Genomic DNA, 27,938 nt, shown 5'->3' on the forward strand with positions numbered 1-27,938 from the left:
ATAATTCACAGTGATTTTTACTCACTGACTACTCAAGAATTCATATGCAGGATGCACATATTTTCTTACCTCAGTCTCATTTCCAGCCACGTTTATTCTGTCTCTACTCAGCCTTGTTTTGGGTAAATGGCAGTGCAATTCTATGCATGACTACTCAGAAGGAAGCTAAACTTAGTTCAACAGGAACTATTCTGAGGTAAATGTGTATAGGATTGTCGCCTAATTCCAACTACAACATATAGAAACACCCTGTGATACAGCCCTTCTTGGACTGTACCACTTCAAATGCCACATTAAACATAGTTTAATGTACATTCAGACATTTCACATTTCTTTGTTAAGGCAGGTCAAACATGGGACGGGAGCCAGTGGACATATAATTGTGGGCTGAGGATGACTATAGCACATCCCATGGGCTGCAAAAATCACAAAGAAGTCCTAGATTGAGCATTACCAAAAATATCACTTGAAGCCAAGATCGCCAAACAAAGGATATCATACTTTGGCCACATCATGAGAGCTGACTCACTCAAAAAGTCAATCATGCTGGGAGTGATCAGTAGAGAAGGGGCCGCCCCAGCATCCATTCACTGGACACCATAAAGAAAGACACTAAGATGGAGATGGCGGTCTTGAAGGAAGCAGTGTGAGACAGAGGGGCATGGAGAGCAATGATCCATAGAGTGACCAAGGGTCGAACTAGACTGATTGGCTGACAGCAATGATATTTCAGTAGTAGGCAGAGCATACCCAGGATACATTTGCAGAATGATTCACAGTATTTTATCAAAACAGCTTTGCTGGATAACCCAGTCACAAATACTAGGTTACTATTATCAATTTTACTACAGCCTTGTTCCATTATTATTTGTTACTGCTGGAGAACATGACCCTCCCCTCCCCAACTCTGGAAACATCACAAATGGTCATAGGCTAAAGAATTTGGCTTTTTAGTAAAAATCACTGCACAAGTTTCAGTATGACAAGAATATAAATAAATAAAATTGTGTCCTTCATCAATGGGTTAAAAACCAAAAGCTCACTGAGTTTAAGTGCAGATTGCACTTCTTCAGTGTATATATGTATTTTTTTTCTTTTCTGTTTCTTTCTGAAATCAAAGGAAGTACCTGGCTAGCAAGACTGTAATCACTCAGCAGGAACCTGGTAGAAGGACAATAGCGCCAACAGCTAGCCAGCAGGAAAATGAAGGAAATCTCTCCCTCCTTCCCTCTTATGTTGTTTAAAGTTGCTCGGCGTGAATGAATCTTCCTGGTAACAGGCAACAATTTCTTACTTATTCCAAACAGTCATCAATTTTAGCATCAAGTGGTTTGGTGGATCTACAACTGGTAGCAGTAGCAGACTAAGCCCAGCGTGCAAACATTTTGGCTGATTTAAAGTCCTTGTGCTGCCAAATCAAACATGACAAGACAATAGCAAAAAGGAGAGGCTATTATCCCAAAATGAGATCCAATGGATGGCTGAAATAAGTCTGACTGGCTGATACAAAGGCAATGTAAAGAGTAAGAACAACTGAGAATGAAGATTTCAGAGAAACACATGCCAATATACAGAAATAATTTAAAACAGTGCATGTATGATAAAAAACATGGAAAATTATATATCCAAGTAGACAATATATGTCTAAAGGGCATAAAAATAATTGATTTATCACATATGGTATAAGAGGGTTTCTTTGTCATAAAAACAGATTGTTACGTTTATCATAATCTGCCTGAATAAATATTCTATTGCCATATGTCTGCCGTTATAAAGCCAAGGTACAAAAGACAGTATAAACTTAATCTGAAGAAACAATAGTAGGGCTACTCCAGTGGGTCCATAAAACTTATCAAGCTGCCAGACCTCAAAGAACTGTTGAGGGCAGTAGGAGGTGGAGGGCAAAGGAATTAAACTTTGAAAGGCGTTTGAGAGAAGGCATTCAGAACAAGGATGCTCATGAGCCATGAACCCTGGTGATGGCTTCTAGCACACAGAATGATGACCTGTGGGATCACTGGAGAGCATGCAAGTTGTCTTTTCCAAGATTAACAATTTAAAAGGGCTGAAATTAATTTTGTTTAATAGCTATGGGTCCACACACTCCTTACAAAGAAGGTTGCAAGGTCAGCAAGCTCTGATAGCCATTTAAAATTCAGCTTTTTAATAGGGGCAGCAGATTTAGGATGGCTGAAACATTAAAAGGCCTTTAGAAAGTACAGGAGTGGTAATGGGTCAAGCTAGTACTATATCCCATATCTTGGGTGAACCTGTTGACTTTTTTCATGATATGCAGGTTCTGTGAAAATAGTCTACTTTTTAGTAGCTATGGTCTTGTGATATGAAACTAAGCAAAGGTGAAAGGTTATAAATGAAAGCAGTAAAGATAAATGAAATAGAGGGAAGATTATTGCTTCACACAGAAACATATGAAAAACAGCTTGAAAAGGAAGCATCAACAAGATACTCCTCAGCTTTTCTATCATTCTGAAGTAGTTATTGACTCTCATCTACCTACATGAACAAGAGGGCTAAATGCTATAAAACACTCATTTGCAAAAATAGTTGTTCCACTACAGAGAGATTATGAATTTGAAACTGGTGTTAAAAGAGCCCTGAAATGAAATTCTGCAAAATTTCCAATATGCTATATTTTTGAAGACCACAATTTGGATTCTGATGTCAAAGCATATCCTCCCAATTACACAGTTTTGAATGTTAAACTAAGTTGCTATTGCAAAATATTTAGATATCAAATGTTGATTCTGGATATCAACCTGGTATGCAATCATGGCATATCCAAAAGAAAACAAAACAATATAAAATAACTTTCAAATTATTAAATCTTTTAGCACTTGTTAAGCAGATAATCAGCCACAATGCACAAGATAATTACTGAATTTAATACTATGGGGTGAGGCTTCTTTGACTAAGAATCCCATAAAAAAGGGGCACTCACAAAGTATTACTCCCTCCAAGACCTCATGGATTATAGAGTAGAAATGGGTTAGGCTTCTATCTCCAATCTCAGAGCTTTCAAAGGAAAATGATATTAAATACCTGAGGGCACAAGTTCTGTCTCCCCACAGCAGATGCACTTAAGCCTCTAAGTTCAGAAGCTTATGGGCATCTAATGGCAGGAATAAGTGGTGAAGGTTCTCTTCACTGTCACCAGACTTCATGCCGTGTCTGCTATATCTATATAGCTCTATCTATATAGCTGTTTTCGGTCATCTTGATAAAGCACCAAGGATGTAGAGGAAAAGAGGCTAGGGTGCCAGTAGGAATCAGCATAAGACTCTGGCTCCTGGCTCCTCTCCCAACACACTCCCTTTTCCACCTGTCCAAGGCCCATTTGTGATCTTGAGTGGGAAGGAAGATGGTGCAGTTCTTTCCATGCTGACTGTGAGTAGTGCAGAGCAGGGGCTGGGACTCAAAATGAGACCACGTCAAGAACCCACAAAATTATGTGCTAAGTATTTCAAGTATGTTACTAAGGGTCTAAATCAATCAGAGCTTTACAGCTCATCATTAGTACCTTGAATCATGCACAGTTGTACACTGGCATTTGATAAAGCCTGGTAAAGACAACATTGTGTTGAATCTCAAAACATAGATGATAGCTATGAAAGGTTGCAAATAGTCTTCCAGGGCAGCCCTGCATAAAGAGATTAATAATAATCTATCCAGTATTGATTACAGTACTAAAATACTAATACACTAATATTCTAAAAGAATAGCTGTGACATATCATTATTAATTTTTAGTTTCAGGAACAATTTCCTGACAATACAGCAACCTGCTGGTCATTAGAAGGCTTACATTAATTCACATTAATTACATGCTCATCTCTGACACTGACCAGAACCGGGATACCTACCATTATTTTCTATCTCTCCCACCTGGATGCAAAACAAAGGAAATAAAACTTACTGGAGCAATTAGGATACCACTGCAAGGAAAATCATTTCAAACTACTATGAAATGCTGCTCTAAATGATACATGATATTGTATATGATATTGCTTCCTTACTTCCTTTTCTCCTGCCTGTGAGTCAGTTTCATATCTTCATGCAGCAGTTCAGGGAAACCTCAGTTCACAGTTCAGCAAGGCCCTACTTAAAAGGTAAGCCTGATGCAGGTCCTTAGGGCATCTCATCCATCCTGCACTTGCATGGCATTCGCCACCAAGGGACCCCATTAAGAAGGAAGGGCAAACTGAAATTCTAACCCAAAGCACTTTGAAACACAGCACCAATATACTGGAAAATGCACGATGGATGAGATTCCATTTGTCTTCAAAGTATGGAAGCCAATATATCTGCTGCACTGTACATTTAACTTTATTTTCCAACCTTGTAGTGTTCTTAAAACAAAACACATGAACTAGTCTATCCACCTGGGGATGTGGTGACCGAGTAGCATCCACCCAAGACTCCAATTAAACAGATTGTCCAATCTGATATTACAGTTCAACAGTGTGCAGAAGGCCATTTAAGCTTGTGCTTAAAATAATTTGCTGCACAAAAACACATAACAACATGAACTGAACTAGCACTCACTATGCTTGCTTATTGATAAGTGATTTTATCAAATAAGTGGAGAAGAAATAATGGACAGAAGCCATGCATATTCCATTGTTCAGGCAAAGATTTACCAATATTACATTTGATGACTAGAACTATTTTACATCTTCACTAACTCCCTTTAAGAACATTGCCTTCCATATTGCTTCAAAAACAGGATCAAATCAAATAAGTGCATCATATTACATTTAGTCAGGTTCAAATCTTCACACAGCCATGTAGTTCAGTCTTGCAGTAGACACTATTTCCAAATAACCTACCTCATGGGGTTGTTATAAATATAAAATTGAATTAGAAAGAACCATAGGTGATGACCTAAATCTCTTGGAGGATGGATAAATAAAATATAATAATGATGTTGGTTTCTGATGCTGCTCCTAGTTTCCTTTCCTCTCCCAAATCAACTTCTTTAGAAACCTGCAAGATGCGTGGGGTGCGGGTGGGAAAATGAGATGCAAATTTCTTATATATCCATAATTCATAGGACATTTATGTATTTAATATCATTAGAAAAGTCTCTGGTGTTCTAAATATTAATATAGAATATTTACATTAAATATTGCAGAAATTCAAGTGAGGTTCTTACTCTTCAGTGCTTTGAATTTGTCCTAGATAGTTATATTAAGCAAAGAATTGCTGCAAGGAGGACATGATATATAATTTCTTTCTACCAACAGAGGTACAATCTAGCAAAATCATTAGTGAGAATCCACTATGTCCATTAGCACACGAATATCTCATTCTATTACTTTTAACATAACATGAAACCCCTTTACATATGTTTACTCAGAACTGTTCAACAGGGCTTACTTTCAATTAAGTGTGCAGAGGATCACAGCTTTGGTTATATTTGCTTCCAGGCATAATCAAGGAAAAACTAAAATTCATTTACGTTTGCTCAGAAATTCCGCAACAAAGCAAGAACAAAATTTATGTCCTCTATAGTGATATAGTACTGTTCCTTAGCCTGAAAATCATGTCAGCTTCAACAGTCTAACAAGTAATATAGGATCTAAAATGAAAACAAAATAAAGAACAAGGGCAAATGAAATCTAACTATAGAATTTACTTTCTTCAGATAAAGATATAAACCATTCAGAAATTAAATCTGCAAGACCAAAAGTAACTCCATTATAATTACTGCACATTTCGAGCCCTCATCTCCCCTTGCACATCCGGAGAGTGTGAAGACTTTCGGAACTTGATTTTATTATAGGAAGTCAATGTATTTTCAGCAATGTTTTACAAAATATTCCATCAGCAGAAGTGTAAGACAGGTCGGGTACAGACTAACTTTTCCAAGGTATTAAATTAAAAGATGTTGAATTAAGTTAAATGCCCCACATTGAATTGACATTTCCCTTTTTTTAATGCAAGCTAAGATTGATGAAAAATACCACTTATCTACATTAAGGGTCAAAATATCCAGCAAAAGAAGTCTCTGGTTCATCGCGTCAGAGCAAAGTCAGTCTTACATAATCCGAGGACCGGGACGCGGATCACATTCTGATGATCCAATTAATGGTGGGATACTTTGCAATCAGCCAGGAAGCAAGGCCCCTAACAGATTGTGGGGCTGTAACATCAATTTCTTAAGTGCATTTAAAGGATTACAAATGTTAGTCCTGGCTTGAGATTGAAACACCTATTGAGGTGCTCTGAACCACATTACAGTAATTGGGTACCTGAATTAATGCCATTTCTACTGATGGTGAACGGAACACATTGGAAATAAGGTATCTCTCACTGTATTTCACTTTTGTTTCACTCCTCCCCCTCCCCAGCACCCACACACACAATCTGCCTGTCCAAACTAAATCTGGGAAAGCACATCCTCTTCTATCTGTGAACTTTAATTACACAACCTGAATGCTACCCCAGCTTTATACTTCACATTCACATTGTTGAGTATGTTCTACTTATACATTTATTGTTGCGCTATAGAGCAATTACGATTTCTTGAAGCAGAAGAAAACCACTAAGAAAAAAAGGATGACAAGAGAGTAGAGGAGAAATCTTCTACATTTTTTTCCTTTACTGTACTTGTTTATGCATACACTGGACACTATGTGCAGTATTCTATTCCTCCAGAGAGCAACAATCAGGTTGCCTCAATTAGTTTCCAGTTTTTACCGAGGTTCGCTCAAGTAAAGAGCTTAATCATGTCAAAACAGCAAGAATCCTTGATATTTCACTACCTTGATATTTCACACTATAAGACTATATTCTTTAAAATCCATAGTGGATTCAACTCAGATGAGTGAATATTCAGCACAGTGTGATTGGCATAAGGGAATCATATCTTTTGGCTAGATGTTTCTCAACAATTAACAATCTGTGCACATTTGCATCAGAGAAGAACAAAATGTGAGACAAAGACTTAGAGGGCACAGAAAGGAAAAGGACAGGGCAACCAGTTGAAGTGATGGTAGGCAGAAGGAAGTATGACAGGATAAAATTTCACAAGGTGCAGTGTTGGTGGCAAGATATTACTTATTCCATTCTCAATCCTGTTTTAATTCAAGGATTCAGGCTGGTTATCACCCAGACTTTTACAAAAACTAATAGTACACAAAATCTAAGCATGATACCACCATTTTAGGTAATATTACTCAATTCTTATTCCAACTAGGTAACTTTATCAGCATCAATAAAAGATAATAATAATGAGGGTAAGGACAAAGATAAGTATGATACAACCACATGCCATACTAAAACACGGGATCCAGCTTTATTCCAGTGGCCCCAGATAAGGAACATGGAGCACATGGACAAAAGGTCTGCTTATGTGTAAGAACCACACTGTACTGTATGTCATATTTAGTTGCTTTACAGCAACGTAATACTGGCTTCTAATAAGGCCCTTGTAGGAATAGCATCACAGTATAGGACAAAGCCTGATAGATATTACAAATCTATGTTCCAATTTCCTAGCAGTTTTTTGACTCATTAGACTGCTCTGATTGAAATGATTTACATACAGATAATTAACAAGAAAACCCTAAGGACTACTTAGCTGTTTAGCAGTGTATGCATTATATACAACTATTTCCATATATCTAGTTTTAAATCCATTAACAAAAATTAATTTCTTTTCAGAGTATTATACTGCACAGCATGTTGCAATTCTATGCTTTCTAAATTACACCTTTTCATCACATCTCAAGTGATCTTACAAACAGTTAAATCTTGCTATTCTGAAAATGGGAGGTAATCTGACAGTGGATATATTTGCTGGTGGATATATTTACTACATAAAATGCAGCTGCAATCACAAACAGAATGAAGATGTATTCTAAGTCTGTGGAAAAGCATCAGTCTTTCTCAAAGTGCACTCAGGTGATGAGTGTGCACAAGATTGTAACCAAAAAGGGGCCACTGGGAAAAAAGGGTGGTATCGGCGTCCTTCAAGAATGCTCACATTTGCAGAAGTACCCAAATCTCAAACAAAGAGGTCAATAGCATCTTCCTAAAGGCATATACAACCATCTGAGTCCTGAGTATGCATGCTTGCTAAAAAATGTACACTACCAATTGGAAAAGAAAAAGCAGAACATGGCAAAATGGAATGTCCAACTTGGAGGAAAGAAATGGAGACCAGAACAGGAATCCACAGGCTCAATGTATATGCCTTAATTCTATTGCTCACAGTGAAGCATGCTCCACTATGCTTCAGATTAGATTGCCATTTTTTTTTCAATTAAGGTCAATTCAAAAAAGATTTTTTAAGGGTTCAACATTAACTTTGGAATACCGGGAAAGGGTGTGGCTTGGTGACATCACAGGCAGCAGCCAATAAGCACCATGAACTGATGGCTAATCTTACAATGGGACACAGATTCTCTATATATCAATGTACACCACCAAATACTTGTTACATGCCACAAGAAATGAGGTTGACCTTTACCTTCCTCACGTGGTGTTAATGCTGAGCACAACACCTATACTGACACAGGAGAACATCTAAAAAAATATATGGTATAGGCAAAAATGGTATTTGGCACAAGGGGTAAAATCACCCATCAAATCTAAGCAGCAGGGTAACCAAGAATATCAAACATTATCTTTAGACTGAATTTTACTTACTGTATCAACTTTATATGTTTTTCACCTCTTTCTCAATATCAGGACCACTAGATATGCCATTTTTCCTACTCACAAAAACCAACAGTTCTAATGTTTTGTTGTCTTTTAAAAACACTTCTCTTTTTTTTTTTTTTTTGGAGCATGACCCAGTCAGCTACAGTATATAGCAGACTGTGTGGCTGTACTATTAATTTTGCATTGTATGTGTTATTATTGCCTTGATGTCATTTTATGTTCACTACTTTGACACCTAGGTGGAAAGCAATATATAAATTTGAGTAATAAAGTAAAATAAATTCCAAAAAAGGACCTTTTGGGAAAGCTTCACTCACTTTTGAGAGTTATGTTATTCCTATTTGCAGTGCATCCTGACTTACGAAAACATACACTTAAATGAAAACTATAGGAAGAAGTTGCTCTTTTACTCAGGCAGACATAATAAAAAATCTGTAACCATGCAGGATAAATTTACAGAAGGCTACAAAACACCCTTCCACAGTCCAGTTCATTCCAGTTGCAATGCTGTGGTGAAGGATGCTCTGAGTTCAGACTTCTAACTCCATCCTTAGAGCTGATTTCCAAGGTGTCCAAAAAATCTCATGGGCATCTATGGTTTAGTTGCTATAGGACTGCTCACCATGCTCAAGACAGCGCTATAGAAGAAAGGGCACAATTTAGCCCTGACTGCTGTGCTTAAGACTCCAGCTAAAAACTGAATCAGGTTTAGTGTCAATTGCTAGATACATGTTTGTGTCAAGCCACACATAATGTAAATAGATCTATGATCAAATTTCTCTTTTTATTTTTTAAAGTAAATGAAATATGGAGGAAAACATAATTCAGATTTTGAGGGGAAGGGGTTTTAAATCCATTTTCTCAATCCAAATTGAAAACTATACCCTTACGGTACCTTTATGGTTTCCCCATAGAAAAAGTATCAGCTTGTTATTATTTATTTCTTAAATTTCTAACTCGCCCCATTAGCCATATGGCGCCCTGGGTGGGTTGCAACTATTAAAACCATATAAAACTATATAAAACAGTAGAAACATCACAAATGCTAGAATGACAAAAGAACAATAAAAACGCATCCACTGGAACTGCAGATTTCATAAAAGGCATATCCACTTCTGTTAAAATACCATTAATAACCAGTTTAACAGTTAAAATACTGGTGGAATTAAAAGGTCTTCACTTGGCACCAAAAAGAGTGTAAGGGTAGAGCCAGGAGAACCACTCTGGGGAGCTTATTCCAAAGGCAGGGTGCACTCATGAAAAGACCTTCTTCCTGTAGCCACCCTCCTTATATCCTGAGGAGGGGGCTCTCTCAGAAGTGCCTGAGTAGGTTCATATGCGACAAGGCGTTCCTTTAGATACACTTCTTCAGAACATTTGTTATAAATTTTCAGATTCACTGAGACTTTTATTTATTTATTTAGCATATGGCAATGGAACAATTAGCCAGGAGCCTACAATGTTACATACAGAGTAGTTGTTTGGCTGCCTACAAAGTGCTAGTTTGTTCAGTTCACACTTCTGCACTTATTCAGTGTGCACCTCAGGGGGTGGACTAGCTTCACACACACGCAGATCAGCTGGCATCTGGGTTGTTGGCTCATCCACTCCTCACTTCGTGTCTGGGCTGGTTCAGCATCAGCTCCCATTTTTTCCTCACAAGCGCAGCCGTTTTCCCACCAAAGTGGTACCCATCTATCTACCCACCTATTGCATGCTGTCAAACTGCTGGGTAGACGGGAGTTAGAGGCAAGTTATCGAAGCTCATTCTGTCCTAAAAGGCAGGGCTTAACCCGCTGGACTGTTGGCCATTCCTGGTCGGCACACCCAGTGTCATTAAGCCTCTACACCACCACACCTCTACTGAAACGGCAACTGACTTGCATGCAGAGAATCTAAGTTCAACCCCTGGTCTATGCAGTTAAACAGGTCAGTTAAACAGATAAATAGGAAAAAAGTTATGAAAAGCCACTACTACTCAAAGCAGACACTACTGGCTTGATAGACAAATACTCTAACTTTGTGCAAAGTAACTCCCTGTGTTCCTATCTGAAGCATTCAGCAGTTTTAAGCATTCTGCATGAACAGAATGCTGGACTAGACGGACTCTTGGGCTGAACCAACATGACTCTTACATATGCAATCTGTGAACAGGTTTGCCACAATTTTTTTTAAATGCTAAATGCAACCACAATCACAATTTAAAAAAACAACAGTAATTCTGACCACAGATCCCCTGACTTAAAACTGTCATTTAGTAATTAGATGAATGCCCAGTTCAGATTTTTGAACAACCCAGGGCTCTTTTAAATTGTGGGTTGTTGTAAAATCTAGCGGGAACAAAAAAGCATGCTCGTTCCCACTGGCTGATAGGTCTCAGAGACACTCTGTTCCTTGATTTTAAATATGATGGGCAAACTGGGATTTCAAGGGTGTGTAAGGAGACAGAACACAGAATTATAACCCATGGTTTAATAATGGGTTGCCACTTCAGGCTCTCTCTTTCTACATAAAACCGGAAGTACAGGTTCACACATCACTGTTAACTCTGGTCTTAATTGTTCCCACTTTGTTCATAATGACCCAGTATATAAATAAAATATTCTGGGTTGTTGTGAGTGTAAACAGATTCAATATAAGTTATATCCATATGTTATTGAAACATTATGCAGAACATACCTCAGTGAAGGAAAAAGAATGAAATTCATGTGTAGCTAGTCAAAATGAAACAAAGCTACATATGATCATCGCACACGGGGATCTATTTTTTCCTACATTAAACTTTTGGAAAGGTCAAAGTGCTTTATAACATTTGTAAACTTACACAGGCAAAAGGTCCAAGGCTTGTAAGAAGGGTTTCAACAAAATGGCTGAAAAGCAGTGCAGTAGACTCCCATATAGTACATGACAAAAGCAGTACATAGTACCAATACAGAGAAGTATTTTCTCTCAGTTAAAGAAGCTGACATAGCCATGAATCTAAATATAAGTGTTATACAACAATGCAACAATGTTCCAAACTTGATGACACATCAACAGAGACATTAATTATTGGTGTTCCCTTGAACCATTATGCTTCACCAGAAGAGACTGTGCATCACTACAAAAAAGAAAAGATGGCATCAAAGCTACATATGTAGAAATAATAATTTCAATAGAAATATAATATCCATAGTGATGGATCCTACATGACCAATGGGCCTGCTCGATCTACTGTCCATGGGCTAACTGTTGGTGAAGATCCCTCAAACTCCTGTGTTTTCCCTTCTTATGGTTCTTTGATTTGGACTCTGTTGACCTCCAAGCAGATGACTGTGTTTTACTAGATCTCCAAAATACCCTATGTGAATTCATTTATAACTGATGCATGCATCTTTGAAAATTTGCCATGCAAATTAATATTTGTTTATTTATAACATGTTTATATTTACTTCCAGCTGTAATACGGCCCCCAAGGGGGTTAAGCAAATAGAACCCAGTCAAACAAGTCACTAGGGAATAAATGTTAAAACTAAGGCCTTGAAATCAAAAGGAATGGATTTAGAATTTTCAGTTGCATATTAAAAACCATGCAATGTAAGAAGATTTTCATTGCCCACCTGAATGTTATCAAGTTGTAACTGGTCTCATCAACTCTGGGAAAGAATTCCAAAGTTGGACAGTTACACAAAAGTAAATAAATTATTATATGAGATGTGGTTTTGAACAAATAAGTCACAGAACTGTTCACACTGAAGCCAATTGCAAACAGGGACTGATTTTAGTGGATCTGGATTGCATTTGATGTTGAACAACATTTTACATTACATTGATTTATAAAGAAAAAAGAAAAAAAAACATTTACGTACTTGTTCCATCATCATATTTCACAAATATTTGCAGTGTATACATCAAATCTGAAATGAGCCAGGGAGAACTAATTCATTGTTTACACTTGGAATCCCAGGTGGCCCAGTTCCATAAGGGCAGTACAATGGTACCTCACCGTTCTTAGTGCTTATCTCAATCTTAATAACTAGCCAGACAACTGACTCCGGAGTCCTGGCTTATCAACTGGAATTTGTCACATGTACAGGAGAGAAGGCAAGAAATACATTATATAACAATGCCATAGAAGTAATTAATATTTTAAGGTATGCAGTCAAATACTGATATCAGACCATTTTGGTGGTACTCAGTTCTACTTGTTATTAAATTTGATAGCAAATGAACAAAAATATTATTGTTAAATATTTATCTGTAACATAGTTTTATGTCTAAAAGATCAAAAGACTTCTTTTTACTACATTTTCACTATGACTATCTAAAGCAATCCTTTTGTACACAGTAACAGATATGGAATGATTATTTAGAAAACTCACTAATAAGCAACCAAAGGCTCAAATCTCTTAAGACTATTGTACCTCTCTTTGCATTTCACACACAAAAGGGTTTTTTTCCCTTGCAAGTTATGATTTGCTTTTTATAAGAAAGGGAAAGTATAATGAACAATGGGACCTGGAACTTTGTTTCCATATTGTATTTGTAATTATTGCAAAAGCAGAGCTGCCTCGAAAAGCACTTCCAAATCAGGAGCCTGTCTCTTTGAACAAGAATCCAGCAAAACAACATCCAAGTCATAAGTTGTACTCCCAACCAAATGAGCTGATCTCCCTATCAACAGTAGGTGTAAAATGTGGAATAAATTTCAGTGTATTCAATCACACCCAGTCCCTTCCAACCACCCATGTTGCTTCAGAGTTTTCAATATCTCCCTTTGATTCAATGAAAATGACTGAGATGGTTGTAGTCAGTTCAAATATCTGCATCCAGTGATTTCATGTAGATGTTGTACAGTACAGGGAACAAGGTGGTACCACTAAACTAAAAGAAAAGTAGTAATTTCCAGCACCAGCTCTGGGACCTAGCCTCCCTGCCCCAGATGCTGTATCACTGAGAAACTTAATAGACTCAACTGGAATTGAATAGACATTCACTGACCTGGCATTAAATGGCAGACCTTTAAGACTCACTGAATTGTTGATACCATAATATTTGGGAGAAATACAAGGAGGGCAAATTGCCACAAATAGCTCACACCTGGACAGTCTAATTCATTCAGCATCTTCTTTTCCACCTCCACTACCAATTTAACCCATCAAAGCCCTCAATGACATATTAATCATTTGCAGAGGAAAGTCAAGACAGAGAAATCAATCACCAGTTCTCCAGGCCCAAAATATCCATCCTCTGCTAATCCACAAGACACACATGCTTACAAAAAGCCCCATGTTCATTCCCTAATGTCTCCATATTAGGCTTGGAAAAACTCCAGTCTGAAATCCCTACAGAAATACTACTAATGAGTACAGGGAAGACTGAGCTAGATGGGCCAATGGTCTGACTTGGTATGAAGGAGCTTCCTTATGTTTTCATGCAGCGCTGTTTATCCATATTACTACACAGAATGTGTACTAGATTATCTCATTGGTTACGCAGTTCGGCATTGCTAAGGTAATTCCTTTGAGTCCAACTGAATTTTAGCCATTTTAGGTTTGAAGGAAGTATGTCCCGCTATTTATCATAAAGGGTTAGTCTTGAATAATACAAGCCAGCTGATTTTCAAGCAATAAATGCATATTTTCAATTGTTGGGGTTTTTCCAAGAGGTTAGAATATCACTTCAAAGTAACTGATTTCAGGTGTGTCTAGTGTCTGATCCTTACATGTCTAATCCTAAATATCTGCAGTCAGGCCTGCTGCCAGTGCTGGAGCAGTAGTCATTAGTACAGCAAAACTAGGGGAGGGGGGGTCACTTTGGTTTACCAAGCCTCTATTTCCCTCATGGGGCTTCCTGTTCTCTCAAGGCCGGGTCTAGAGTGCCTCTACTTGATGTTGGGCGACCGAGACAGACTGGGGATTCTGTTGGTGTACCATGCACCCTTCTGCCCAACAGACTCCCTGCCTGAGCTGACAGAGATCGTCTCAGACTTGGTGTTGAAGACTCCCAGGATGTTGGTCCTGGGGGACTTCAATCTCCACGCCGAGACTGTTCTGACCAGTGCGGCTCAGGACTTCATGGCCTCCATGACGGCCATGGGGCTGTCTCAGCATGTCACTGGCCCAACCCATGAACGTGGACACACTCTGGACCTGGTTTTCTCGACAGGACAGGAAGAGGGGGATCTGAGGGTGAGGAACTTGTGTCTGACACCCCTGTCATGGTCAGATCACTTCTTTGTGAGGTTTGAGCTCAAGAGCGGCCTTTCCCTCTGCAAGGCTGCGGACTGATTGTGTTGGTCCGCCCCCGGAGCCAGATGGATCCAGATGGATTCCTGAAAGCCCTGGGAGAATTCCCGGTTGATAAGGCTGGTGCTCCTGTCTATGCCTTGGTCGAACTGTGGAATGGGGAAATGACCAGGGCTATTGACACAATCGCTCCTAAGCGTCCTCTCCCACCTGGCAGAGCCTGTTCATCCCCCTGGTATACACCCGAGCTACAGGCGATGAAGTGGGTTGGGAGACATCTAGAGCATAGGTGGAGGAAATCACGGGATGAATCTGACCAAACACACTTAAGAGCCCATTATTGGGCCTATGCTGTAGCAGTGAGGGCGGCGAAGAAGAAATTCTTCTCTGCTTCCATTGCTTCCTCACAATGCTGTCCGGCGGAGCTCTTACAGGTGGTACAGGGGCTGGTTCATCCAGGCCCAAAATAGGATCCCGTGCCACCCTCGACAGCCCGCTGTGATGACTTTGCCAAGCATTTCAAGGAGAAAATCACTGAGATTTGTCACACGCTGGACTCCACTAGTGATTCAGAACCTTTGGGGGAGGTGCCAATGTTGCCGTCTGGTCCACAATTGATGGATGAATTTCAGTTTTTGCAGCCTGATGATGTGGACAAGATGCTTGGACAAGTATGTCCTACCACCTGCTTACTGGACCCTTGCCCATCTTGGCTACTCAAGAAAGCCAAGGACGGGATAGGGACCTGGATCCTGGAGGTTGTCAACGCCTCTCTGAGGAACGGCTGGGTACCTGCCCCTTTAAAGGAGGCGGTAGTCTGGCCAGTCCTAAAGAAGGCATCCCTGGATCCAGAGATGGCCGCCAATTAAAGAACGGTGGCCAACATCCCGTTCTTGGGCAAGGTGTTAGAACGGGTGGTGGCGGGACAACTCCAAGCACTCTTGGATGAAACTGATTATCTGGACCCATTTCAGTCCAGCTTCAGACCCGGGTATGGCACTGAATCTGCTTTGGTCGCCCTGTACGATGACCTGTGCAGGGAGAGAGACAGGGGGAGTGCATCCCTGTTGGTTCTCCTGGACCTCTCAGCGGCTTTCGATACCATCAACCATGGTATCCTTCTGAATAGGCTAGCGGGATTGGGAGTTGGAGGCACTGCTCTGCGGTGGTTCCGCTCCTGTCTCAATGGCCAATTCCAGAAGGTGGTGCTGGGGGACTATGGCTCTGCGCCATGGCAGTTATGTCATGCAGTTCTGCAGGGGTCCATTTTGTCCCCCTTGCTATTCAACATCTACATGAAACCGCTGGGAGAGGTCATTAAGAGGGTGTAGGCTGCGGAATCATCAGTATGCTGATGACACCCAGCTCTACCTCTCATTTTCAACCAATCCAGGTGAGGCAGTGGCTGTGCTGAACCAGTGCCTGGCCGAGGTAATGGGCTGGATGAGGGCCAATAAACTGAAGCTCAATCCAGACAAGACAGAGGTCCTGTTGGTAGGTGGTTCGGGCTTCGGGGTGGGGGACCTGGACCTTGTCCTGAATGGGGTTGCTCTCCCTCTTAGGGGCAAGGTTTGCAGCTTAGGAGTGCTCCTCGACTCTGAGCTGTCATTAGAAGCTCAGGTGACGGAGGTGGCGAGGAGCGCTTTCTTTCAGCTTTGGCTGATCCATCAGCTGCGTTCCTACCTGGAGAACGATTGCCTGGCGACAGTGACACATGCACTGGTAACTTCCCGATTAGACTTCTGTAACGCGCTCTACGTGGGTCTACCCTTGAAGACGGTCCGGATAATTCAGTTGGTGCAAAATAGAGCTGTCAGGTTGCTGACGGGGACTGGGCGTTGTTTTCATATAACCCCAGTTCTCCGTCAGCTTCACTGGCTCCCCATTGAAGTCCAGGCCCAATTCAAGGTGTTGGTTATCACCTATAAAGCCCTCAACGGCTTGGGACCTGGTTATCTAAAGGAACGCCTGCGCCCATATATGCCCTCCTGCCCCTTGAGATCGGCAGCAGAGGCCCTTCTCCGGGAATCCTCTGTGAATGATATTAGGAGGGTGAGTACCTGGAGGAGGGCTTTCTCTGTGGTGGCGCCCCATCTATGGAATGCACTCCCCAGAGAGGTCCGCCTGGCACCGTCGTTATTTGTTTTTTGGTGTCAGGTCAAGACCTTTTTATTTAAAAGTTATTTTAATTGTTAATTTATAAATTGTATTTATTGGGTTTTTATGTACATGCCAAGATGTTTCTGGTTTTTTAACTCTAATTATATAACTATTTATGTTTATTTATTAATGTTGTAAGCCGCCCTGAGGCTTTTTGCAAATGGGGCAGCATAAAAATGGTTTAAATAAATAAATAAATAAAAACAAATTTCTTCTCACTGTGTAATTGTGACATTATATAGATCATTTTGTATTTCAAGATTTGAAGGAGCTCTTTTCATAAAAGGGTCCATGTCTTCAGTGAATCTGCAATGTTTTGGCTATTATTAGTTGCAGTATTGTTAGTTGCATAAGATGTTAATTGCAATAATATTGAAAAGTGTATCTAATTTTACTGCCTATTAAAATACTTTAAAAAATACCTGCCCTGAATCTTTAGGCAGAAAGGAAGAAATGCTTAGGGACAGATACAGATAGACAGTGTAATTATAAGAACCCATGCTTATAATTGCAACATAGTAGTGTATCCTTAAATAGATATAAGACTAAAGTAAGGAACAAGGATGGGAAGTGGGTGGGCAGGCTGAAGCAAAACACTACCTACAAAGGACCCCAGCAGAAACACATTTTAAGGCTGTTATTTCCCCTACAATGGAATTTATGAGCAGATATAATCCTTAAATCTAATATATAACATACAGTGACCTAGTTTGCTCTTTTTTAACCAGAGAATTACAGGAATAAGTGGAATGAGCAACCCTCACACTCTTAATTTCTGCTTTTAATTAAGCAGGAAAAGAAAATCCAACCTCCCAATGGTTTGTTGTTACATTAACTCTGGGTTATTTAACTCATAAGCAACCTATAGCTACTGGGTCTACACATTAAAAAAACAATTCAGGAAATGGCAGTGTAATGTGTGGAGCAGCTTAGTATGCAGAGGCATGTGAGATATCCTGTGTCTCCTACACTGCAGGATTTCATCATGAGGCATATTTATGGCATGCTCCATCTCTACCTGCTGTTAAAAGAGCTTCAAAACCATGCTTCTCCCACTGGATTTTAACTAAAATGTTTTTATGGTATTTAATGAGATATTTGAAATTTGCCGTATTCTTAATGGCTTATTTTTAAATTGTTTACTTTTAAGGTACTCTTATTATTTGATACTGATCATTATTGTTTTATAATAAAGCTGTCTTGAGAAGACCACTGATTTTATTATGAATATTATTCTATGAAATCTTGTAAATTAACAAAATTTCAACTGCTGTTATGTTTGCATTTGAAATAAAATAAATCAACAAAAAAAATAAATACAACTACTATATTATTCATAATTTTGAAAAAAAGTTTTAAACTTATTTGGACTGAAAATTGTGTACGTACAAAAGACAATATTAATAGTCATTCTGGTCATTCTGTTTTCTTCATTCTCTTGCAAACTATCCAGGTTCTCCTAGTTTATCAGAGAAACCTGAACGAGAGATGTATGTTATTACCTTTGGTGCTGTTACTTTGTTGAATATCACTAGGGTGTCATCCATCAAAGTAACACCTCCTGAAGGACAGTGTAGTGTCAGGGTTGACTGTCCACTGGAGAGAACATGCCATTTAATACTGAAAACCAGCAAGTTAATTCTTCCTCCTGTGTCATTTCTCTGCTAAATACGTTAGGGAAAGACCAACACAAGATGTACTGATAAAAAGAACATTCAAGTGGAAAAACATGTACAAGCAGTCTGGGCCTGTTTACTTGTATCTGAGACAACCACCTGAAATTGAAGGACATGTGAAGGACCTGATAGCAAGTTCAACTCAAGAAAGAACAAGAAAACAAAGGTTCTTAAGAATAATGGCAAACCCTTGTAGTTAACATGCCGGCTAAGAAATTCTGAGAAGGCACAAGTAGCTGAATAAGACAAGGTAGAACTGCTTTTGGTTTTCATGTGTCGGGACCTATTCAAACATCCCACGTGGAAGAAACCCAGAAAACTTCTTATACACAGCAGTGCCCCATATGAGATCTATAGTATCTGCAGTGTACTAGCACTGATCACATGGTGGCTGTCTCACATGGCAAAAATTTTCTAAACAATCTAGGCCCAAGATAGCAGTTACTGATATCATGCAACTGGGGAGAAAGCCAGCCTCATGAGGAGAAAATGTTGAGTAGCAAAACAGCAAGGTCAGAGGGCACTTTTCTATTGGTAGTTTCTCCATTCAAAATGGCCACTCTTGATGTCTGTGTGTGTGTGCGCGTGCGCACACACACACACACACACACACCAAGACTTGGTTTATATAGTTCCTAAATAATAGCTCCTAATATTTTAGAAGTCTTCAAAAGGCCACTGACTGTTGCATACCTTTGTGTGGGTATGTGTGCAACAGTGAAAATTAAAGAACAGAGCATTAAGTATACCATGTTATGAGATACCATAGAGAAGAGCGCCCACATGTTAATTTACAGTGCAGCTGTAAGGTCCTGGAGCTGTGAATGCTTACTAAAGTCCCCACAGGGTCATGGTGGTCATTGTATGATGGCATATATATTTAGCAATGAAGGGACAATAGTGCCATTTGCTTATGCAGAAACCAATAGTACTGGGAGCTAAGGTACATATGACGCAATCCACAAATTAGAAAGAAAATGAAAAGGCATTAACACTTTGTCCTTTGCTGTTTCTCTAGTCATGAACAGGATGCCCATGAACTTATTTGTACTGGAAGGAAGGTCTTATTCATGCCAATCAAAGCTTTCCTTCCAATGCAAGGATCAGGCATGGGGAATAAGGTGATCAGACCCTACTGCTTTTGGCATTAAAAACTGTGCTATTGCTAACTACGATGTCTAAGAATAGTTGATACAGACAACATTAAGTATTAAATGCAATGTTAATAACTATTATGGATGAATGTTATATATTAGAGCAAAAATGGAATAATTGTAACAACCTGTTTTGTCCAATTCATGAAGTACCTCCTTGGGTGTCTATTTCAAAAGGGATAATGGATCTTTGGTTATGTTTAATTCAGCAAAAATTGATGTTTTGAGTGTACTGGATGCCACAATGTCTTTTCAACAAGAGCCTAATTAAATCAGCTAATTGTTGCAGGTACAATACAGCTAACCACTTTCTAATTCATATGTTTTGGCAATAACCAATGACATTAGGAGGAGGTAACAATTCAGATAAACTGAGTGATGGAAAGTTCTTTAATATTTATGGACATGCAAGTTCTTCTTGACTATCTACCCTGACTTGGAATTTAATGAAAAGTCAATGTAAATGGATTCTCTTTGCCCTTTTGACAACTGAAAGACTAATATTACAATGTTGGAAGAATAAATTGCCACCTGTAATAACACAATGGGTGAAGGTATCAGTGGCACTTTAGACTTATGAATAAATGGTTTTAAGGTGCAACTTACAAATGACCAAATATATGGATATCTGGGCTGCCTTTGTTACATGTTATGAATAATTATCATTAATAATAGTAGTATGTCTTGCTACATATAAAACATAAATATATACAGTATATTCACTGTAATAGATTTAAGTATCATGCAAGAAAATTGCAGCATTTTATTTTATTTTTCCCTTTTCATACTTCTGCTTTCGGCACTGAGTTCAAAATATGCAAAAATATTTTTTTAGAAGTAATGAATTTCACAACTGAACAAGCTGTCACAAAGATGGCATCACACAGAACATCACATCATATCACCTGAAAAAGCCATGTTTTCAGTGAGGTCCACATTCAATTGACTGCCACCAAGTGTGCACTAATCAACTGTAAAGAAATCAAGCAATGTATGCCTGCATGAAGAGGTCTAAACAGGCTTCAGTCCAAGTACTCATAGACCGCTGATAGGGTTGCCAGAACAGAAATCTCCTCCTCTAATGTACAAATAATTATCCCGCTATCCCATGGTAACAATAAGAAGCAACACAGTTTATTCAAAGTGATTGAATTACTTTTCTGAATAGCATCTGCATGTCTTCTCTCCAACATATTGCCCACTGACTGATTGGCAGCTACAAGCTCAAACACCTGGGTACCAGATATGCACAGATGTAGGTTTGATGTTGCTGATCCATCTACACAATCGACTCTCAGAATAATGACAGTGGCTGAGGTATCAAAATGAGAAAGACACACTTATGAGAGCTCCTAGAAGCCCTTTTTTGCCACAAGTGGAGTGACTCCCATTTTCACTCTTCCCCTATGGTGGGGTAGTAGGGTAGAAACAATATTAACAATAGAGTCACCCTTAGTCGAACTCTAGATAACTTCCCAAATGTTTGTTTGCTCATGAAAAAAATCAAGCAGCATATGTCAATCATCAGAGATGCCTTTTTAAAAACTTTTTTTACTTTGTCAGCTAATTACATTTTGCTAATGCCAATATTATCCTGAGAATATTTGTGAAGCTTGGTTTTTCAATACCCATTTAAGTAGTATGATAAAAGAACATCCAATTTTGTAGGATGTTCCATAGTTAAATCAGAGATTTATGACCATTGGGTTTCATACCACACTGTGTTAACAGATTCCTGCATATATTATAAGATTTCCCTGCCTCTTGTCCTATGCTGTGCTCCACTAAAACTGCTCTGGAGGGTCTGTCAAGTATTCAGACCAGATTCTTAAGATGTACAGGAACTACAAGAAAGAAGTGGAATTTGTTTTGCCAAGGGTTTCTATTTAATTGGAAATAAATGCTGTTGAATTTTATGGATTTCATGATTTGGGTGGGGAAATTCAACATACAAAAGTGTTCAACCTAAAAGTACAGTGGCTTATTTTGAAAAACAGTAGGGTGTATACTGTGAACACTACAGGGTGCTTTAAAGCTCAGGGAGCCAAGGTTCCATTTGGATGCCAGGAAGCACTTCCTGACAGTCAGGACCCCAAGGGTGTGGAATGGGCTTCCACGAGAGGTCGTTGAGGTCCCATCGGTGCGGGTGTTCAAGGATGGGCTGGACATCCACATGGTGGGCATGTCGTGAGCGGAGCCGGCTGGTGCCAGAGGTCAGACTAGATGGCCCGGGAAACCCCTTCTGACTTGCTCTGTTTTCTATGTTTCTACGTTTCTATGTTTATCCAACACAACTTACAAACTAGTAGTTGAATTGAAATAAAACATGAAGCTTCTTGGCATACAGATATTTGATACATACACAAATAAAACTAATTTAACCTTTGAAAAGTTATCTCTGGGATGAAGAATAGAAATCCCTTCATAAGATTTTTAAGCACAGCAATTATTGACAAGGACTGTATCACTTCACTTCCTGTGATAAAATGGGTGGGGGGGATGGAAAGAGAGAGAAAGAGAAAGAAGCAAAACCGCAGGAGACATCAGCAGCTGTCAGGCTGTTTCCCAATTGCAGCTCGGTAGTTTACAGTGGGCTTGTGCCATCTCGCAAGAACCAGTGAAGAAGGTTTTTTAAAATGCCTTAAAAAGCCAATTCATACATTAATCAAGTTGAGCCCTCATCCATACTTACTGCAATACATCAATTACCATGTCCTTTTTATTTTAATAAATTCCAGTTGACAGCAGACACCTTATTAAGGGGTTGCTAAAATGATACAAGTAAAAGGCTATTAATATTGCTTTTTCCCCCTGCTGCTATTGTCTTGCCGCACTGGTCTGCAAACATATTCTGGCTGCATTACAATTAATGCCAGTGGAACTCCTTCTAACGACTTCCAGCTTGCTAATTTTTTACGCTAATAATAAAAAAAAGGCATTGCTATGCAAGAACAGCCCCCTTTTATCATGCTCACATGGCACGCTAGAGAGTTCCTGCCATTGTTCACATGAAAGACAATTAAACCCAGGAACATCAAACCCAAAAATGACAATCTGCTAACCAGCACTGGGTATTGCTAGATTCTTTCCTCTATTCTCTGAAATGATATAAAACAATTCTCTAAAGACATTTTTTCTCTTGCATGCACCCCCTTTAAAAAAATAGAAGTAGTTTGAAAAATACCCAGTGCTGATTTATGCATTACTGTTCAGAATTTATTAACTGTCTAGGGCCAATTTCACACCAGCACTTCCATAGCCTCCAGGTTTGAATTCTGGACACATTTCAAGAAATGCACCAATAATATTGTCCATATAGTTTCATATTTAAAAATAAACATTAAAAAACGGTGGTTCATGTTTTTCTGAAACACAATATAAAATGCCCAAGGGAAAGGTGAAAGCCAGTACTGCAACAAGTTTATTTCTCACAGACATCTGGGGATGAAAGGAATGAGATGGAAAGGAAAATTCTCATGGCTGATTGAAAATTAAAAATTAAGCATATTAAAAACATGGAGGTCAGCTACAATCCTATGAGCAAGTATGCATGTACTGAAAGCTCCACCAAAAATGTGGAGCATGTAACAATGGCCTCATTTATAGCTTTACACTTTGACCACCCCTTTTAATGAGCCTACAATCACAGCCTTGGCAAAGAATCCAATCCACTGCAATCAGCTTGTTAGTCTGCAATCAGATGTTATGATCAGGATCATCTACTTTTTAGTTAAGAGCAGCTATATTCTGTCAAATGAATTCCCACAAGTGCTGTTTAGGGTTTTCCCTGAAGGGCAAAGAGCAGCTTGGGAGTTGGGCCTTTAAAAACTAGCACAAGGGGAAAAGATTAATACCTTCTTCTCAAACACTGCATTTCTGATTTGACTTTACTGCCCCCTGTCCTGACAATGAGCTTCTCTTACCCGTATTTTTTTTAATCTTAAGAAACCTGATCACAGATTTCTCACATCATGCCTACAAACAAGTCATCTTCATTCCTATGACTATTACTATAAGCCCACTAATTTAGAAAGTAGGGAAGCTATGTCTTCACTAAATGGCTTTGTCTAGCAAAGGCGTAAAACTGCAGATGTATCTACTGTTACCATGCCATTTGCTGCGGTGGGTCTTCCAAACATTCATATCAGAGTGCAAAAATGCAGTCTAAATTCACATTTAGAATTTCCTTGCCTTTTTTACTTTCTATCAGCCATGACAAAAAGTATAAAACATCTATCAAATATGTTTCATATTTTTACTTCTTACACAGATCTCCTGGATCACACCTGGTTGGATCCTTATTTATTCTTTGCCTCACAAGCCTCCCCTTATGAACAAAACAACATAAGGACATGGCAAAAGCCATGCCAGATCAGACCAAGTGTCCATCTAGGTCAGCACTCCATATGCATGGTGAAAGCCAGCTGCCTGCAAGATCTCTCAGACAGGATGGGTTCAAGACCACCTCCAGCCCAAGCTCTTCACCAACTGGTGTATGCTAGCATGTCACCTCTGGTAAAGGTGGTAGCACATAGCCAGCAAGGCTAGTAACCTCTGATAGCTTCCTCCCTAGCCATTCCCTTTTTAAAGCCATCCAAATGGATGGCCATGACCACTTCCCATGGCAGCAAATTCCATAGTTTAACTATAGATTCTGTGAAGAAGTACTTCCTTTTATCTCTCCTAAACCTTCCACCAATCAGCTTCATGGGATGACCATGGCTTTGCATGGTGTGAAGAAAGTAGAGAGGAAAAGTAGTATCTCTCTCTACCTTCTTCACACAATGTATTATTTTAAACACCTCTATCATGTCTTTCCTTACCTTGTTTCTAAGCTGAGTAATTACAGTTGTTGTAGCTACCTCTCACAGAGAGCTGTTCAAGCCCCTTGATCATACTCCTTGCCCTGCTCTGTATGTTTTAGATAATAATCTCCTTTTTTGGGTTAGGTGACCAGAACTGAAGACAATATTCCATGTTTTGTCACACACAAAATTTGTATAAGGAAAGTAAGATTTTGGCAGTTCTATTTAGTGTTCCGTTCCTAATTATGCCTAGCATGGAGAATGCCTTCTTCACAGCAGCAGCGTACTGGGGCAAACGTTTTCAGCTGTGCACCATTACCCCAAGATCCCTTTCTTGCTCACTCACTGTTAGCTCAGATCACATCAGTGGGTACCTTTTGCCTCTACATGCATCACTTTACTCCTTGCTTGTATTGAACTGCATTTGCCATTTTGATGCCCATTCTCTTAGCCCAGAGAGATCACTCTGGAGATCCTCACCCCCTGGTTTTAATCCTCCTAAAAAGTTAATGTCATCAGCAAACTTGACCACAGCACTACTCACTCCAAATTCTAGATCATTTATGAATAGTTTGAAAAAAATGGTCCTTGAACAGAACCCTGTGGGATTCCACTGGTAACTATTCTCTATTGGGAGGTATTACCACTTACTCCCACCCACTTTCTTCTGTTCTGTAAACAGATAATGATCCAAAAGAGGCCTCACCCCCTTTTGTTCCATGACTGCTTAGTCTGCACAGGAGCTTTTGATGAAGGACTTTGTCAAAAGCCTTTCAGAAGTCCAAGTAAACAAGGTCTACTGGATCACCCTATCAACACACATATGTAGAGTTTATTTTAGTTTAATAAGGGTCTGCAACATTTTACACTGGAAAATCCATTATATTTCTAAATAATCCATAATTCAGTCTGTACACTGAGCTCATAAAAACTATTATACCTATGCTGTATTCTCTGTATTTTAGATGACAACAGAACAGGTCACACACATTTTGTGTACATGGAACACAGAATTGTATGCTTACAGAGAGCATCTACATCCACACAGTGCACATTTAACACATATTTAAAAATGTAATTTTAACTATTACCAAAGTATATAATATTAATACTTTATATCTATGCATTGTACAACCATTTTATATTTATGCATTTTTATATTTTTATATGTAGGTCTTGATCCAGATTGGGACCCTAGTTTACGAATGTTTAACCTTTCCCTAGCATTTCACAATGTATCAGGTCCCTAACCCTGTAATTAAATCCATTAAAAGAAAAGAAATACTGATAATTTTCCCAACCTTTTCTTGGAACCTGTCTGCTGTATATATTCATACAGTGCTTTACTTGTATTAGCTTCCAATAATATCTTTTCTCAGCAAATCTCATTAGATTGTGCTAATTTGCCAATGAGGAATGCATATGCACTGATGTGTTCCCTGCTCTTTTGGCCTTTCTTTGAACTAAAAAAGGTAAATATGTGGGAACAATGGTTCTACAAGCAAAGGTTTTTGCTATGGAAAAAATGAAAGTGGAGATTAACAAAAGTTAATGCAAATAGACAGAGGCTCGTGAATTTACTGACAATATTGTTTGCTGGCATTCCTTTAGTATTGTTTGAAGATTTGTAAAAAATGTTGCTATTGTTAGTTTTGTTATATTGGTTTTACTTTTTTCTGTTACTTTCTGCTGTATTAGATTTTGTATGTATTTTAGCCTTTTAATAGAAATAAGACACTTGATAAAATTTTATTACTTGCCTAGGAAATGCATATTTTTAACAATCTGGCCAAGTTTTATTCTAGCACTGCACAAATACCTTTAATCCAGATTGGGCAATTTATTTATTTGATTTATGTTTCTACCAAAAATGACACTCTACCAAAATACACATTAAACATATATTTTGGTATATATACAAAATACATTAAATATAACCATTGCAAAATATGAATAAAAATATTTAAACGATCACCCAGCCCAACAGACCCACATGCAGGGCAAAGACCCTCTCAAGATAGAAAGAGAGTAGAGAGGGAATGAAACCAGCCTTCCTTGAGAAGCTGTTCCACAACTTGGGAGTAACCACTGAAAAGGCCCTCTCTCAGGTCACCACCTAACACACCTCTGAAGGCAGCAGTCCCAAAAGAACTTCTCCAAAAGATCTTAAAGACAAGCAGACTCGTATGGGAAAATGCAGTCTTTCAAGCTGCCTGGTCCCAAATTATGCAGGGCTTTGTCACTGATAACCATCACTTTCAATTGTATCTGGTATCAGAATGGTAGCCAGTGAATCTGCTTTAACAAGGAAGCACTTCCAGTGAACAATCTGGCCACAGCATTCTGGACCAGCTGTCTCTAAATAGTTTTTAAGGTTGTGTGTTACAGTATCCAAACAGATAAGGCACATGCGACTATAACCATTTTTAGGATGCATTGGCCTCAGATCTGTATATGCATTTTTTGTCACTGCCACAAACTTGTTCATCCAGGTACGGGCAGAATCCACAAGTATGGCCAAACTACAAGCCAGAATTACTTCAGAGTAACCCCACCCACGACAGGCTGAATTCCTAATCCCTGCTCTGTTTCCCAGATGACTATCTGTCTTGTCTAGATAAAGCTTAAATTTGTTTGCCTTCATCTAGTCCTTTACCAACATTTAGAACCAAGACACCTTAGTTAAATTCATATGGAAAGAAGAAAATAGTTGGCTGTTATCAACGTATTCATAGCACCAAACTACAAAACTCTTGACAATTTCTCCCAGCAGTTTCATTTATATGATAGATAGCATGGAGGATAAGATGGAACTCATAGGGTAATTCCCCAGCACTATTTCCTGAGATTGCTGTCCCAAGAAAGGTTGGAGCCACTATAGGATACAGCTGCCCAGTGTATTCAGGTAGATATCTCCAGAGGATACAATGGTCAATGGCAATGAAAGCTGAAAATACACAATCTGGTCAAAGTCCCATCCAGTTCCCAGCATAGATTGTCCACCAAGGTGCCCAGCATAGTCTGTGTCTCATCAGCAGGCCTGAAGTCAGAAATGACACAGATACAGATAATCTCTCTCATTCAAAATCCATGGAAATGAGAAGTCACCACACATTCTAGCATTCTATAATTTTGAAGATCAACCAGAAACGATCCAGTACAGTGGGGTTCATTTTTTAAAAAAGAAAAACGTAAAATTTGCCGCTCTTCCTTTAAACAAAATAGAATT

The 27,938-nt window shown here is 39.0% G+C and overlaps 1 protein-coding gene across 10 annotated transcripts in view; it reads right to left on the reverse strand.

Annotated features, from left to right (window-relative positions):
- The window catches only part of ESRRG (estrogen related receptor gamma), a 637,351-nt gene that overhangs the window by 339,045 nt on the left and 270,368 nt on the right, over positions 1–27,938 (reverse strand). The gene's annotated exons all lie outside the window — the stretch shown is intronic.

The sequence above is a fragment of the Varanus komodoensis genome, unplaced genomic scaffold (genome assembly GCF_004798865.1).
Source record: "Varanus komodoensis strain SLA01 unplaced genomic scaffold, ASM479886v1 scaffold1, whole genome shotgun sequence".
Taxonomy (NCBI): Eukaryota; Metazoa; Chordata; class Lepidosauria; order Squamata; family Varanidae; genus Varanus; species Varanus komodoensis.